This window comes from Penaeus monodon, chromosome 12 (assembly GCF_015228065.2).
Source record: "Penaeus monodon isolate SGIC_2016 chromosome 12, NSTDA_Pmon_1, whole genome shotgun sequence".
In the NCBI taxonomy this organism is placed as follows: Eukaryota; Metazoa; Arthropoda; class Malacostraca; order Decapoda; family Penaeidae; genus Penaeus; species Penaeus monodon.
This window is the reverse complement of record NC_051397.1, coordinates 15714101-15732704: the sequence shown is the minus strand read 5'-3', so window position 1 is coordinate 15732704 and position 18604 is coordinate 15714101.

The following is an 18604-nucleotide window of genomic DNA, read 5'->3' as shown; positions in this document are numbered from 1 at the left end:
TTGTGAAATTTTTTTGATTTTAAGAACCTTTTTTTCACTTTCTTAGCAAAGTGACCCACGTTTATGAAATGTAAATTAATAAAGGTCACCTGCGATTACCAGCCTAAACTTCACTCCTAACACGAATCGTAAATTTATCCGTAAATGAATTCCTAGAAAGTAGGTTATGAATTTCTGTCATAATCAATTTAGCTAAAGTTTATTTGCAGTGACTATGGTTGATATCCGTATTTTTCCATCTTTATTATTTCACATCCTTATTCCTATCTCCAGCCTACACGACGCGAAATCAAAGAGAGAAGAAATCAATATTTAAAAGTGATAATAGCTAAAGGTCACAGACCGGCACAGCTTGGCGAAATCCAAATGTTTTCTACAGCACTATAAGGGATGGTTTGCTACTGAAATTCTGTTTTCGGAAATTCTTGTAGTTGGTCATTTAAAGTCATGAGGGTAAGCCGTTACATTCGAGAGAGTAAGCATTAGCATCGATCTTATTATTTCATTATTATTATGTTATTGTTGATATTATGTTGTTGTTGTTGTGTTGTTGTTGTTATTATTATATCATTATTATCATTATCATTATTTATTATTTTCATTATTATTCATCATCATCATCATCATATCATAATCAAAATCATAATCATAATCATAATCATAATTATAATCATCATCATATCATCATCATCATCATCAATCATATATCATTATCATTATCATAGATTGCATTATCATTATCATTATCATTATCATTACATCATATTATTATTAGTATGTTATTATTTTATTATATTATATTATTATTATCATATCATATCATTATCATTATCATTATCACTATCATTACCATTATCATTATCATTATTATTATTAATATTAATACTATAAATTATATTATTAGTATATATATATTATTATTATTATTATTATAATCTTTTTGACTATTATTATTATTATTATATATCATTGATGTTTCTGTTATGTTATCATAAACATTATTATTGTATTGCTATCACTATTCTCATTATCAATATTGTTATCATTATCATTAGTGTTATCCATTATGATTATGATTTCATTTATTGTTATACTGTTACTATTACTAATAATATCATAATCATTGTCATGATATCATTATCATTATTATTATTATTATTATTATATTATTATTATATTATTATTATTATTATTATTATATTATTATTATTATATATTTATATTATATTATGATATTGTGTTATATATTATCATATTATGTTATTATTATGTCATTATTATTATTATTATTATCATCATTATCGTTATTTCATCATATTATTACCATTATGATAATGATAATGATAATGATCATCATATCCTAAAATAATTTCAACCCAAGAAAAACAGTTTATTAAGTATATAAAGAACGATAACCAGAAGGACAATTATAATAAATGCAATGATAATCATAATCACAACCGTAATGATGGTAATGTTCATCATAAGAAAGATTATCATTGTAATAAAAAGACAGAATCAAATATAAGAAGACATAGTAATATTTTTTTATTGTTACAATAAGTGATAATACTATTAATAACAAGGAAACAACAATGATAATGATAATAATGACTACAGCAGTAATAATGATAATAATGATAATGATATTGATGATGATAATGATGACTATATGATGATAACGAAATGATGACGGGAGAATAATAATAATGATAATAATAATTATGATGATGATAACAACAATATTTATTAATTAATTAAATAATAATAATAATAGAAATAATAATAAGTATTAATAACAATAATGATGGTAATGATGAAGAGGATAATGAAAGTAAAAAGAATTGACTAATGATAACAATAATAATAACAATGATAATAATAATAAATAATAATCATTATTGTTATCATCATCATCATCATTATATTTGAAAGAATGAAAATAAGAACAATAGTTATAATTATATTAATCATAATAATAATAATGATTGTCATGGTAATTGATATAATGATATAAATAAAGATAATGACAATTATGAAAATGGTAAAAAAATGGTACTAAAAATTCTCCATAGTTATCCATTAAAAAAAGAAATCTCCATATTTGTTCGGACTTTTATCTTCCTTTCTCCCATCAATTGCTTACGAATATGAGAAGCGATAAGAATATAACCTGCTCATATCCATCAAAGAAACCACACCATGTGGCGTGATTACGATAACGGCATTATCTGTTGTGTCTGAACATGTACACACAGTACAAACTTGTGTTATCGTCTAAACGCATCCATAGATTATCATTTTAATGAATATGGATATATGAGATATATGCTGACCTTTGGCCCCTCTTTCACCTGTATACTTACTAACATCTCTTACTTCATTAGGATTCAATGCTCTGTAGTAGAGATCACCTTATGAAATCTTCTATGCCCTCTCTATCTCTCTGCTTGATTATCTGCGTGTCTCATTCTATGTGTGTGTCTGTACATGTTTATCGCTGTCTGCTTCTTTATCTTTTTATTTTATTTTCTCTCTCCTTCTTTTCTTTCCTGTGCCTTAAACATGTCATTTTCTATCAAATTACAGAATCGTTCCTTGTAGTATTTTACGATGTTATTGCCATGGCTCTGAAACCATCCAGGAGCAAGACGTAACCGTAAAAGGGGCCTTCGGGGCAGGTTTAAAGCCCAAAAACAAATGCAAAAAAAGCAGAATGGTATTAGGGTATTCACGTGTGAGAGTCCTTGACATTCAACCAAGTCATGACCGACTCCTAAAATATCTAAAATATTGCAGGTTAGTGAATTGTACTGCTTCTGAGATTTAATCAGCTCGATAGAATATACTTTTTTCTCTCTAAAAAGTGTTAAGCAGATAACCTAAGTTAAAGAGAAAATCATTTTCTGAAACCTACCGACTATGGCAAGGATATAAAGATAATTTCTACACTGAGGGATTTTTTTTTGCAATCCCCTGTGCCCTTTCGCTGCTTATATTCTGGTAATTGCTTTATTTATAGTTTTGCTATAATTTAGTTTTATTTCTACATATTCATATGTATGCGTTATGGTTTTAGTTATTTTTCATATCAATAAGCATATAGTGGAACGCCCCTGTGCAGACTAGTTGCAAACATAAGAAATTCTACATAAACGACGTAATACTTAGTATCTAATTTGTCTTTGCCTTTTCTCTCTCTCTCTCTCTCTCTCTCTCTCTCTCTCTCTCTCTCTCTCTCTCTCTCTCTCTCTTTCTCTTTCTCTTTCTCTTTCTTTCTCTATCTATCTGTCTCGATCTGTTTATCTATCTATCTTTCTCTCCCCGTCTCTTTCTCTATTTATTTAACTATCTCAATCATACCGTACTGATTATTATTTCCTCCTCAACCTCCGACAAGAACACGACTGATTTCGTCATTCCATTCTACGTGACCTCATGCAGAGAAATGATAAAACATAGGCATGGAAGTCCCGTAGATAAGTTTACTGCGTGATTTGCTGTGACTAAAGTTCTCTCCAGATATGGAAAAAATACTAATACGCCTTGTTATCAGAAGTCAACTCACCCACTGGCACAAACAGATGATAAAAATAGCAATAGCATGTGAGGAGCATACCCGTCAGTTTCATGGTAATAAGAACAGTTATCTTGCTGATGTAGTATTGTTATCGAAAAGCGACAGATTGATAGTGATAATCAAAATAATTGTTTTTATCAGATACTACTTTTAGATATATTCTAATCTACTCTGATAAGTATCTGTCTCTTTACTACGCATTCACTTTTAGTATTTACGCAAATTAACTAAAATAAGGGTAATTATTTAAACCAGGTTTGTAAACGTTAGTGACGAACGCAAATGGGATTGATATCATAATGATAAATGATAAATATAATGACAATAATTTAAATAATAATAATAATAATAATAATAATAATAAAAATAATAAATAATAATAAAAATAATAATAATAATAATAATAATAATAATAATAATAATAATGATAATAATAATAATAATAATGATAATAATAATAATAATAATAATAAGGAAGAGAAAAGAAGTAGGCGGGAGCAGATATAGATCATAAAGTGGAAATGAAGAGTGAATTTAAAGAAAATTTACGAGTGAGGGGGGTAGGAAACCTAGGAAAGGGAGAGGAAAGGGGAGAGAGGAGGCGAGAGGTAGGAGGGAGGGGATGAAAGAGGGAGAAAGGAATAGATACCTGTTTGTTTTTTGTTCCTTGGAGTTTCCACAGGTCGCGCTAGTAATGATAATAACGATAATAGATATGATAAAACACATATAATAATAACAATGTTAACAGTAATGGTACTAACAAAAATAATAACGATAACAGTAATGATACTAACAATAATAATAATGATAATGATAAGAAAAAGAATAATAAAAAAAGGATAATGATAATGATAATAATAATAATATTAATTATAATAATAACAATGATGATGATGATAATAATAATAATAACAATTATAAGAACAGGCAGTAAAAACAATAGTAATAAAAATACTACTACTAATAAAGAGGAGAAGAAATGGAAGAACAATAATGCCAATAATTATAATAAAATAGTAATAAAGCAGCAAAAAGGGGATGTTCTTTGCGCATCGTCCAACCATACATTCTCCTAGTACTGACCACACGTAACCCATATGGTGCGCGTCCATTCACGATTGAATAAAAACAAGGAAGATCGAAATGAACAGAGAATGTTGAGCTGGAAAAATGAGAGAAAATCGTTACTGCTCTATAAATAACTGTATATTTTTCAGTCAACCCACTCAGGATAACGGAGACGAGATTAGATTAATTTGTGAAACATGGACCGATGAACGACAAACACGTCATGTCTCTCTGAGAGCGTCTTATATTATAGTCTACCATGTTCTTTGTTCTGTTAGTTCTATGATATATATATATATATATATATATATATATATATATATATATAAAAATCTCTATATATATATATGTTTTGTGTGTTATTATATTGTTATTTGTGTATATATATATGTGTGTGTGTGTGTGTGTGTGGTGGTGTGTTTTTGTGTGGGGTTTTGTTGTGTTATAGTGTGTAGTATATGTGTGTTTTGTATTATATATTGTGTATAGTTTGTATACCTGTATGTATGTGTATGTTTGTGTGTTGTGGTTTTGTGTTGTTTGTGTGTGTGTGAGTTTGTGAGTGTTGTGTGTGTGTGGGGTGTGTGTGTGTGTGTGGTGTGTGGTTGTGTGCGTGTCTATATCTATCTACCAGTCTATCTAAATATGCACAACACACACACACCACACACACACACAACACACACACCACACACACACACACACACACACACACACACACACACACACACACACACCACACACCGCACCACCACACACGCACACAAACACACACACACACCACACACACACACACACACACATACACACACCAACACAACACACACGCACACACACACAACCACACACACACACACACACAACCACACATATCAAATATATATATATGGTGTGGTGCGTGGGTGGGTGGGTGGTGTGTGTTCATGTGTAGGTGTGTTGTTTCATGTGTATGTGTGTGTGTGTGTGTGTGTGTGTGTGTCTATATCTATCTATCATTCTATGTAAATATGTACATACACACGCACACGCACACACACACACACACACACACACACACACACACACACACACACACACACACACACACACACACAACACACACACACACACACACACACACACACTAAAAACATACACCACACACACACAACATACTAATATATATATATATATGATATATAATATATATATATATATATATTATATATTAGATAATATATATATAGAATAAAAATTAGATATATATATATCATAGAACTAACAAACAAAACAGAAGACTAAAATACCACACACACACACACACAATATATATACTATATATATATATATATATAATATATATATATATATAGAACAAAACAGAAAAAAAGAACAGGTAGATTTAAATAAACACAACAACACACACCACAATGGGTTTATAAATATATAAATTAATATATATATATATAATATATAATATATGATATTTTAACATATTATTACATATAAAATAGTGTGTGTTGTGGGTGGGTGTGTGGTAAGTGTGAGTGTGTGTTTTTATGTGATGGTGGAATGATATATACACTATTTATTAGAAAAAAGATACACAAAATACCACACACACACCACACCACACGGGTGGTTGTGTGTTTGTGTGTGGGAGATATGCACACGACACAACACAACACACACACAACCAACACACACACACACACACACACAAAACACACACAACAACATATAGGTAAATTAATAAATATAATTAATATATAATATATAATATATATTTTTATTTAATTTAAAAAGTAAATATGGTGTTAAAATAAATATATATATATATAATATATATAATTATATATAATTTATATGTATAATATAATATATATATATTATAAAATATAATATAATAAAATATGTGTGTATGTTTATATATATAAAATAATATATATATATATAAAAATATATATATTATATGGTGTGGTGTGTGTGTGTGTTGGTGGGGTGTGTTGTTTGTGATGGTAACATACCCTATTACATACATATATTAATATATATATAATATAATAAATATATATTTAAAATATATTGTTTTGTGTGTGGGGGTGTGTGGTGTGTGTGTGTGTGTGGGTGTGTGTTGGTGGTGGGGGTTGGGTGGTGTGTGATACACATAATACATATTTTAATAAAATATATATAATAATAAATATAATAATATATATATATAATTATTATATGTTATAAATATATATATAATATATATATTATATATAACATAAATTATAATTAGGAATATAGTATTAATATATTATAATATATATCATATATAAATATATATTGCGTATGTGTGTGTGTGTGGGGGTGTGTGTGTGTGGTTGTGGGGTGTGGTGTGGGTGGGTGTGTGGTGTGTGGGGGTGGGGTGTGGTGTGCATTTTATACATCTCTCATCTCAGCCGGGGTCAGTCCACGCAGGAGTGGGCCCTTTCCCCCCAATCTTTCCAAATTTTGTCTGTTTGTGTTTTTTTTCAGCCCGGGCCCCCCAAATTTTTCGTTTTTTCGTCGGCCTTTGCTTTGGGTCGGCCCTTGGCTCTTATATTTTTAAACCCAGCGTTACATTTTTTGTCTTTTGTTACCCCCCGATGTATGACCTCCCCATTGCCACTTTTTCTTTTTGATGCTCGCAAAATTTTCTTCTATTTTGTGTTCCCGACCACGTCCCCCTCATCCCTTTTAGGCTAATTCCCAGCATCATTTTTTTCCACCCTCTCTGGGCCTATTATTTTCCTCCCAGTAATTTGGTTGAGTCATGTTTTGATCCATGGGTCAAAACTGGTGGGGAAATGGTTTAAAGACTTTTTTTTTAAACATAATGGAAAGAGCCTCTTAGTATGTACGGTCTGCAAAGGCGCTCCAGCCTAGATGATGCGTCGTTTAAATTTCCTTTCACGATTGTTTGTCTGTCGATTGTCCTAGGTAAATTACTTGTCCATACCCTAGCATTCGTTTGATTGAATCTGTTGAACTGAACTCTATTTTGAAATGACTTTAGTTTTTTTCTTGTTCATCCGAAGTCCGTTTTCAGTTTTCTCTTTTAAGATATTTTTGTTCTGATTTCTTTTGCAGATTCACAAAGAGACAATTTCACTGCAAATCTTAGATTTTTAGATTTTCGTCTCCTATCGATCCCCTGTCCATTCCACTCTAGTTTTTTAAAATTTTTCCTCAAGACAAGCATAAACAGTTTTGGTGAGAGGGTATCGCCCTGCAAAAACCCCTTTTTAATTTGGTTTTTTGCGTTCGGAGTGGAGCTGATGGTTGCTGTCCATCTTTGTAAATCTTCCAGTTTTTTACAATACATCTCCTTACCCCTTTTTTCGGAAGCTTCTATTAATGGGTATCTCTAAGAGTAAGCTTTTCGAAATCAGGAATCCCAACACAGAGGTTTTCCCATATTCGTTTTTTTTTTTCCTTTTTTGGGTGAGCGGTGGATGGGTCTGTTTTTGAAAATCCATGTTTCTAGGCGGGTTTAAACCCCAGCGGTCAGAGACGAGTTTGAGATTTTGTGAAAACGTAAGTAGCGAAAGGAGGCATTGGTCGGTGGGTTTTTTTAGATCCTTCTGCCCCTTTTTTATGTATCAAAAAATTGTTGTTTTTTTCCAGGCTTTCGGATTTTTCCGTGAAAGGCATTTGTTAAAAAGATTGGTATTTTCACTTTTGCAATTTCCCGCATCTTTTAAACTATACTTTTTCCATCTTCCCCCATGTTTTCCCTCTTCATCCCTTTAAGCGCTCTTTTATTTTTTTATGTTGCTAGGTACGTCTCTATTTCCCGCTTCGCCTTATCCAGGTTTTATTTGAGTTGATAGATCCCGAAAAGTCCTCCACATTTTATAATTCATTTTTTTGTATGCTTTTTCTCCATTAGTTTTTTTAGCATAAAATTTGTTTTCTCCCTTCCCGATTTCCCCTTTTTTAACTTTTTTCATGCTAGTACCTGATATCACGTTTCTTTCTTTATTTGAGTTTTGAATTCCGTAATTTTCCCTTTTCTTTTATTTATGCGTTATTTTTGCAAATTCTACCTTTGCCCCTATGACGATATTTTCAGCCCCTATTTTTTGCATAAGCTCTTTATTTTTTCCCCGGAATTTGCTGGATTTTGTTTGACGTTTACCCCACTTCAGGCAGTTTCCTTTATTATGTCATTGAACTTTTTGGATTTGGTAATTTTAGATCTTCGTCGGAAAAGGGAAATTTTTTAAATTCGCGCTCGGGCCCAAAGAGCTAAATTGGTGGGTTTTTTTTATGGTTACTCCTTTCCCTCTGAGGTGAATTAATTTTGGGCCCAGCCCATTTATGGTCCTGCCAACATTTATTTTATTAAAAATTTTAATTTCGTTTTGATGTCAGATGGGATTCCAAGTCCATTTCTTTTTCGAAGAATGTATTCATGATATTTAATATCGGCCCCCCAAAAATCAACTGCATTTGTCCCCCCCATCCTAGTACCTATTCCCTGATTCCCTATTCGGTTTATCTACTGTTTTTACCTAGTTTTGCATTAAAAAACTCCCCCTTTAGGGGAAATGGGGGTTTTTCTCCTTTGTGGGGTAAAAGAACATCTTAGAAGTCCATTTCCATATGTGCGCAGGTGGGGGATAGACTTGAGCAACTTTAAGTTGTACTATTGTTTAGTTTTTTGTTTTGAAGCCATCTTTTCTAACTATGAATTTCCCCGATATTCTTTTCTAAAAATTTTTGAATTAAAAAGCCTACCCCCAATTCCTGCTGATACCCCCGGGGTTACCTCTCCAATAGAGCAATTGCTTATTGAGTATTTAATATTGGTGTATCATTTAGTATTTCTGCCCTTTGCCCAGTCTTTAACCTCACAGAGGGCTAAAATCCCATTTTAGAAAAAATTCCTCAAGTAAGTATAAGTCGGATTCAGTTCTATTTTTTTATATTTATGGCAAAGGACAAAAAGTGGGGGGGCCCGGTGACCTGGGGTTTTTTAGCACCCTGTCTGGAACAGTCCTGATCGCCGCCGTAACCCGGGGCTCCTTTGCCACCGGGAATGAGGGCCGTTGCTCTGTTTTTCAGTCAGTTTTTTTTCTTTAAAGGTTACAGCCCAGTTACCCCCCACCTACTGGTTAGGGGTATCTTGGTGGGAAGGGGGGAGAGTTTTGCCCGGGGGCCCCTGATAAGCCCCTCCCGAGGGTTGGCCCCGTCTGCGTGTATTTTCGTCGCCAGCGGGCGCCACACCGGGGGATACTGCCGGGGCTGGGTAAATTCAGAAAGGGGTTAGTGATTAATTTTTTACACTGACTTATTTTATGTGCTGACGCCCAGTGCAGCCCCAGTTTTTCACCTGCAAATGCCACGCATATGTTATTTTTTGCACATGCAACGAAGATACACCTTTTCATTGTCCCTTTTAGTCAATGCATTTAAAACCCTTACATTTACGTAAACTAGAGCACCCTGTACCCCTGAAGACGCACATCACAGCGCATACAATGGAAAACTACCCCTATGTATGCGAGCACACACTGCGCAAACCTGTGCATTGTTTTACTGACAACACCACAAAAAAAAGCAATACGTATGTGACGCACAATGTATGCGCAAAACGTTTTTACATACTATGCATACAATACATGCACGCAACAATACTTAAAAAACACAACACATTTACTTTAACTTTTACGCAGAATATCAAAACCCCCCATTATAATATATTTAAAACATATACACATTACTACCTAAAACAACTAATGACAACACACAACACAATTCAAACAATAACATTACATGCACTACACACACTGACACATACAAACATACAAAACAACACACGCATAGAAAATTACGCACAGATTACGTAAATTATTTTTATATTTCTACACCGCATGGACAGTACACGCCACACACACGAACATCTGGCATTATAATATATATAAATTTAAATATATAATATATAATATATATATATAATATATAACATATAATATGTATGTATTTATTATATGTATAATATTATATATATATATAAATAAATGTGTGTGTGTTGTGGGGGTGTGTGTGTTGTGTGTGTGTGTGGGGTGGTGTGTGTAAGTGTGTGGTGTTGGGATGCTGTGGTTGAATATAATTATACATATTTTCTAGAAGATAAATAGAAAGAGAAACACAACCACACACACCACCACACGTGGTGGGGTGGTAGTATAGCAACCCCACATACACACACCACACCACACAACCCCACACCCCACAACAACACACACACACACACACACACCACACATATTAAAAATCAATAAAAATATATATAATATTTAATATAATTTTAATACATAATATAGTATATATTTAAAATAATATACGCAATATATGATAATAGTAGATTATATAAAATATATTATATATATTAATAATATATAAATATGTGTGGGGGTGGTGTGTGTGTGTGTGGGGTGTGTGTGTGGGTGTGTGTGTGGGTCTTATTATAGAATGTGCACACACCACACACACCAAAACACACCACACACAAACACCAACCCCACAACACACCACACACACAATATATATAAATAATAATATATAACATATATTATATATTTATTATATAATTTATAATTATATGGAATATATTTTTTATTTTTTTCGAAAATAATATATTTAAATTTCAACCCCCACCACACACACACCACCACACCCACCACACACACCCCACCACACCCAACACACACCACACACAAAATTTTTATTATATATATTTTTATATATATATTTTAAAATTTAATATATATTTTTATATATAATATAAATAATTATATATGTGTGTTGTGTGGGTGTGGTGTGTTAGTATTCATATGAAGTGACCCACACACACACAAGCAAAAACGCACACGCACCGCCACGCACACGAACAACAACACAGCACAGCACAAACGTAGTATGTATGTATGAGGGTGGTGTGGTGGTGTGTGTAGTGTGTGGGGTGTGTGGGTTGGGGTTTTCTTTGGTGTGTGTGGGCCAATGCATATGAAAACACCAACACACCACACAAAACACACACACACACACACACACCACACCCCACACAACCAAACAATATATATATAATTTTTATATATAATAATATATAATATATATAATATATATACATATAATGTGTATAAATTAATATATACATATTAAAAGAAATAATAAAAAAATATATTTTATAATATATAATAAAATATATTGGGGTTTTGGGGTGGGGTGTGTGTGTGTGTGTTTTGGGGTGTGTGTGTGGTGGGTTGTGTTTGTGGTGTGTACATACCCAAAATACCAACAACATATATTATAATATATATATTATATTAATATATATATATATGTGGTTGTGTGTGGTTTTGTGTGTGTGTGTTGTGTGTGTGTGTGTGGGGGTGTGTGTGTTTGTGTGTGTGCACATACCCCCTACATACATAAATTATGTGGTATATAGTATATTAAATTATAATATATATATATATATGTTGTGTGTGTGGGTGTGTGTGGGTGTGTGTGGGGGTGGGGGTTTTGTGTGTGGGGTGGGAAGTTGTGTTTTGTGTATGGCATGTGTGTGGGAAAAAATTTTATTACAATATTACAAGTGTAAATAGAAAGGATACACACATACACACACACACGCACACAAACCCTGTGTGTGTGTGTTAGTATATGCCACACACATACACACACACACACCAACACCAACACACACACCAACCACACAACACCACACAAACAATATATAAATATAATATAATATATATATTTATATATTATATATATATAACATATATTATGATAATATAAAATATAACCATATGTAAATAGAGATATATATATTAATATATATATAATATATATTATAATTGGGGTTTTTTTTTGGTGTGGGGGTGTGGTGTGGGGTTTTGGTGGGGGGTGGTGGTGGGAGTATTTTTTAAAGTATATGTGCACACACACACCACACACACACACACACAACCCCACACACAACACAACCCCCAACACAACACAAACACACAATAGATATATATATAATATAATATATATATATTATATATACAATATATATATAATATATAGAAATTTTTAAGCATATATAAATATATAAATATTATATAATATATATAAAATAAATATAAAGATATATATAATAACACCACACACACACACAACAACACACACACAACACCACACACACACAAATATAATATAATATATATATAAAATTATATATATAATAAAATTACAATAATTTATATATTAATATATAAATATGTGGTGTGGTGTGTGGGGTGTATGTATTTATATGCATAGGCAACACACAACACCCAAAAACAAAAACGCACAGCACACGCACCGCACACGCACAATACAACACACGCACACGCACAAACTTGATGAGGGAGTTTTATGTGGGTGGGGTGGGTGGGGTGTATGTGTGTGGTTTTGTGGGGTGTGGCGTTTTGCTGTGTGTGTGGTGGCACATATGATATGAAAAACCCCACACACACACCACACCACAACACACACCACAACACACACACCACACACACACAAAATATATATAATAATAATATTTATATATAATATATAAAAATATATTACATATATAGTGTATAATATGTATTTTATACAAATATATATTATAATATATATAAAATATATTAATATAATATATATTTGTGGGGTGTGTGTGTGTGGTGTGTGGTGTGTGTGGTGTGTGTGTGTGGGGTTTTTTTGGGGGTTACTACCCATAATAATACAACATACATATATATATATTAAAATATAATATAATATATATATGTGTGTGGTGTTGTGTTGTGTGTGTGTGTGTGTGGTGGTGTGGTTTTGGGGGGTGTGTGGTGTGGGTGTGTTTGGGTGGCACATACCATACTACATACAATATATGTGGTTATATGTATATTATATATTATATATATATAATTTAATATATATAAAATATAGGGACACACACACACACACCACCACACACATACACCACATACAAAAATAAAAATATTATATATATTATTATATAAATATATATATATATATACAACATATATTATATATAATAAAATATATATATATATATAAATATTATATAATATATAATAAATATATATATATATCATATGTATGTGGTGTGCAAATAATATATACATACATAAAACTACATACTTTCATACATACATACATACAAATACATAAAAAAAAAATACATAAATACAACATGCAGGGTACAGAAAACATCCCTAAAATATAATATTATGCATAGATTTTGGGGGATGGTGGAGGATGGAGGAGGGATGGGGATGGATGGATGATGTATGGATGGAGGATGGAGGGATGGAGCCACAGTTCAAAAAAAAAGGAAAGAAAGAGAAGACGGGAAAAATCATCACCATTTGTGTTTTAAAGAATAGTAGCGATCCTTAAATTTTCAAGATCGAGAAATTTCATCTCTGAAGAAGTCTATTCCAAATTCTAAAATTAGTAAAATAAGGGTATACGGCGACTTGCATCAAAGGGCACGAAAGAGGGCAAGAATTCTAGTAAATTTGTAGGTTTAAAAAATCAAAAAATTTAGGGGGTGTGTGAATTTTTGGTAATCTTTTAGAAGACTGTATAAGAGCCCCCAAAATCCCCACAAGTTTAAATTTAAGTCAAATAGGGGAAATGGAATTAAAAGAACGATCAATCAGTCTTAAGTGTTGCTGCAGCAGATAACTACACAGGAGAACAATACTCAAAATGAGACAGAATAGAATAAAAGAAGCATCTTCGAGTAATGATGTCATCTTCATAAATCTTGCACTTGCGAATGATGCTAACTTCAAGGGCAACACCTAGATTATCCACTGAATGATTATCTGCGTTCTAGGCTGACTAATCATTTCCTTGGACTTGTAAGATTAATTTCATGTCCTAACGACAACACTACGATTTAATTTTCATCAGGTCTACGTTAGACTGTCAGCTACTCTTGCCTGGTGTCGGCGAAGGAATATCAGCATAAAGAGAAGTATCATCAGCATATGCCCCAATTTTATTAGTAATGCTTGAGTATAAAATGAAGAGGGCCAAGAACCCCAAAGACACACGGAGTACAAGCTAAAACTACCATCAATGAACACACTGTTGTCTACCAGTCAAAAATCAATTAAAATTCTTAAATCTTACACCAACACTAACAGACTGCAACTTAAAAAGCAAACCTTGTGATTAACAGTGTCAAAAGCTACTTTAAAATCCAGAGAGGACGAGCCTTGACTCTTGACCTTATCTAAAGCAGGACTGAATTTCATGCACCAGCGTAAGCAATGCATCATTGCAGCCGAATCCTTTCTAAAAACCAAATCGAGTCTGGAAGAAAAATGTCTTAAATATACAGAAAGACATTCTACCATCAAACGTTCAAAACCTAGATAAAATTGTAGTAAATGCAGACTGTAGTGGGCCCTTGGGAATAGGGGTACATACCAAAGCGCCAGTGATCTGAAAAAGACCCTTGGCGAACTAAAAATGCGTAAGATTGCAACTCATTTAGGGCTAATGGACTATCTAGTCTTTTTATGATTAAAGGAGACAACCCATTAAGGCTACTCTACCATATTCTTCTAATTCTGATACCAGATATTTGATTTTAGAGGACCTGAAGGCAAATGAAATAAAGCATGGAAGAATGTAAGCAGTATGTTTGTCTTTATAAGCCTGGTGACATCATTCACTTAATCATGCTTATCAAGTGAATGAGATTTAAGTCCAACAATAGCAAATTTAGAGCTTATCAGGCTAAGGAGCATTATAAACATCTCGCCAAGCAATGCTACAAAAGCATGATAGACCCATACCAGTCAATTCAAGACTTTAAGAAGACTTGTCTAGTTAGGGTAAATATCTGGTATTGGAAAGTCCAGCTGGATCTTGCAGTCTAGACTACGGTCGTCGGAAGAATCAATTTGACATGAAGGACTCTACATTAATTACCCCTCTCTCACGGGCCCCCACGGACTAAATGCTCACACCCAACTCCATCTAAGAAATCTGGGGGCAGGAATGCCATCTCGGTGGTAAGCATTAAAATCACCTATAAAAAAAAGCCCCAATTTTCCCAGTCAATAAACAATCATATATGCTGTCATAGGGAAATGGGAAACTATCAAAGGGACTACACAGTCTCATAACCATGTATTTTATGACAACCGCATTCATACTTCGTAAAATGGGCTAACAGTAAAACCCACCATTGAATATAAACAAAAACCTTAGGCTCGAGGCAAAGGGTGTTAGGTAAAAGCAACTCTAATGTGTAAATCAGGTCGAAACCAGAGTTTCAGCACAGCAAATAATGTCAAATTTTTTGAGATACTCTGCAAATTCATTAAAATTCCCGTGAAGTCCCCGAAAATTACTAAAAAGTAAGTTGTAATACTTGGGGCGATAGGGCCAGTTTAAACTCATCACCAGACAACAAAACAATAACCACATAAAAAAAACAAGACCCTTAATTAAAAAAAAAAATCTGTTACGAAAATCCGAACCACTTAAAGGCCTGCTGAGGGCTGGGGGGTCATGGCTAAATCGACATTTATAACTGTAATAAGAAATGGAGAAGGTAAGAAAAAAAAATATGAGGAAAAATAATGAAAACAAGAAAAGAGGGCTGCCCTTCCTACAATAGGGAAGTGGCTGAATTTTAATATGGGAACAAAAACTAAGCCTACAAAAAAGAAGGTCCACCTCGAGGAGGGCCTTTTGGGAGCGAAAACTACTCATCCGTCTTTGCTGTGACAGCAAAGAGCCCCTTTTGACATGAACATACGTTTTTTGAGGACAGACAGTAACCTGTGGTGCTCAAGTGAAAGACTAAAGGGGGGTATTTCCTCCACACCCGGGTTCACAAAGCCCAACCAAGTTTCTCATCCACTCAAAGATTTTGGATATAGTAATAATGTGTAAACACATACAAACACACACACACGTGTGTGTGTTTAAAAGTTTTACAACACAAGCAACACACACACAAATACACACACACACACAACACCACACACACACCACCAACCCCACAACACACAACACACAACACACGTATATATATATATATAATATATATATAAATTATATATTATATATAAAACATATATAGAAAGGTAGATATATTATCTATGTATATGTAAGGTTTTACACACAAACACACACACACTACACACACACACAAACACACACACACACACACACACACCACACACCCAACACACACACACAAAACAACACACACACACACAACACAATAATATAATAAGAAATATAATTAGATATTTTAAAATTTTAAAATATTATATAGTATATATATAAAATATATAATAATAATAAATATATATATTATATTAATTATTAAAATTATATATTCACAACGCAAGTATACACATATATGCATTTATAAGATGGCTGGATATGTTATCTACCATACGTAAATTAACATGGAAACCATACATGGAAAATGAACCTCTATTTTCTCTCTGTGTTCGCTCTCTCGCTCTCTCTCTTTTCTCTCCCTCCCTCTTCCCCCCATCTCTCTTCTCTCCTCTCTTCCTCTCTCTCAAAAAAGAAAAACTAAGGACAAAAAACGTAAACAAAACGCCTAACCAATAATAAGTAACAGGACGCACTAAAATATCACCCAAATAATGGAACGAAAGCATTTTGACATCAGAGATTTCGTTTTGTGCCCTGGGGAAGACCGTGGTTTTTGGGGGGGAAAGGGAAAGGTGCTCAACCCCCGCTGAGTGCAGGGACCGTGGGGGTTCGATCTTTCCTTCCCTTTTCCCCGTCTTTAGAATCCCTTTTTTTGGGATTTGTTTTTCATGTTTTATCACTTCGGCATAGGCACAATACAATAACTTTCAATTTTGTGATATCAACACCTACGCCTAAATACATGTGAATATATATATATTTATAATAATTATATAATTATTATATATATAAATATATATATATATAATATTATATATATATTAAACTATTTTAAAACATATAAGGTTGCCAAATATACACAACACCAAAACACCAACACACCACACACCACACACACACCACACACAACCAACCAAAATATATATATAATAATATATAATATATATATATATAATAATATATATATAATAATAATAAAAGATGAGTTTTTGTATGTTAATTGATTATATAAATATATAGATACAACATATATATATATTTTATTTTTATATATATATATATATATTATAATTATGTTGTGTGTGTGTGGTGTGGTGTGTGGTGGGTGTGTGTGTGTGGGGTGGGGTGGGGTGTGTGGTGTGGCATATAAATTAAATATAATATATATAATATAATAATTATAAATATAAAATATTACATAAAATTTTATATATAATTTTAATTCTTTATTAAAATAAAAATAAAAATTTATATTTTAATATATATATATTATAGATATATAAATTTTATAATTTAAATATATAATAATAATAAATATAATAAAATATATATTTGAAAATAATGCACACAACCACAACCCACCACAACACCCACACACACAACACACACCACACACACACACACACACCACACACAAAATATATATAATATATAAAATAATATATATAATATATAATATATAATGTATCTAATATTTAAAATTATACAATTTAAACCTAATCATACATAAATACTTTTAATATTGTATATATAAAATTATATAAAATATTATATATATATAAATAAAAATTTTATTGTGTGGTGTGTGGTGTGTGTTGGGGTGTGTGTGTGGGTGGTGTGTGTTGTGTGTGTGTTTTATACATATATGCAGACATAATAGTATATATATAGTAATATTATTAAAATATATATATATATATAATATATTAATATAATTTAATAAATTATTAATTA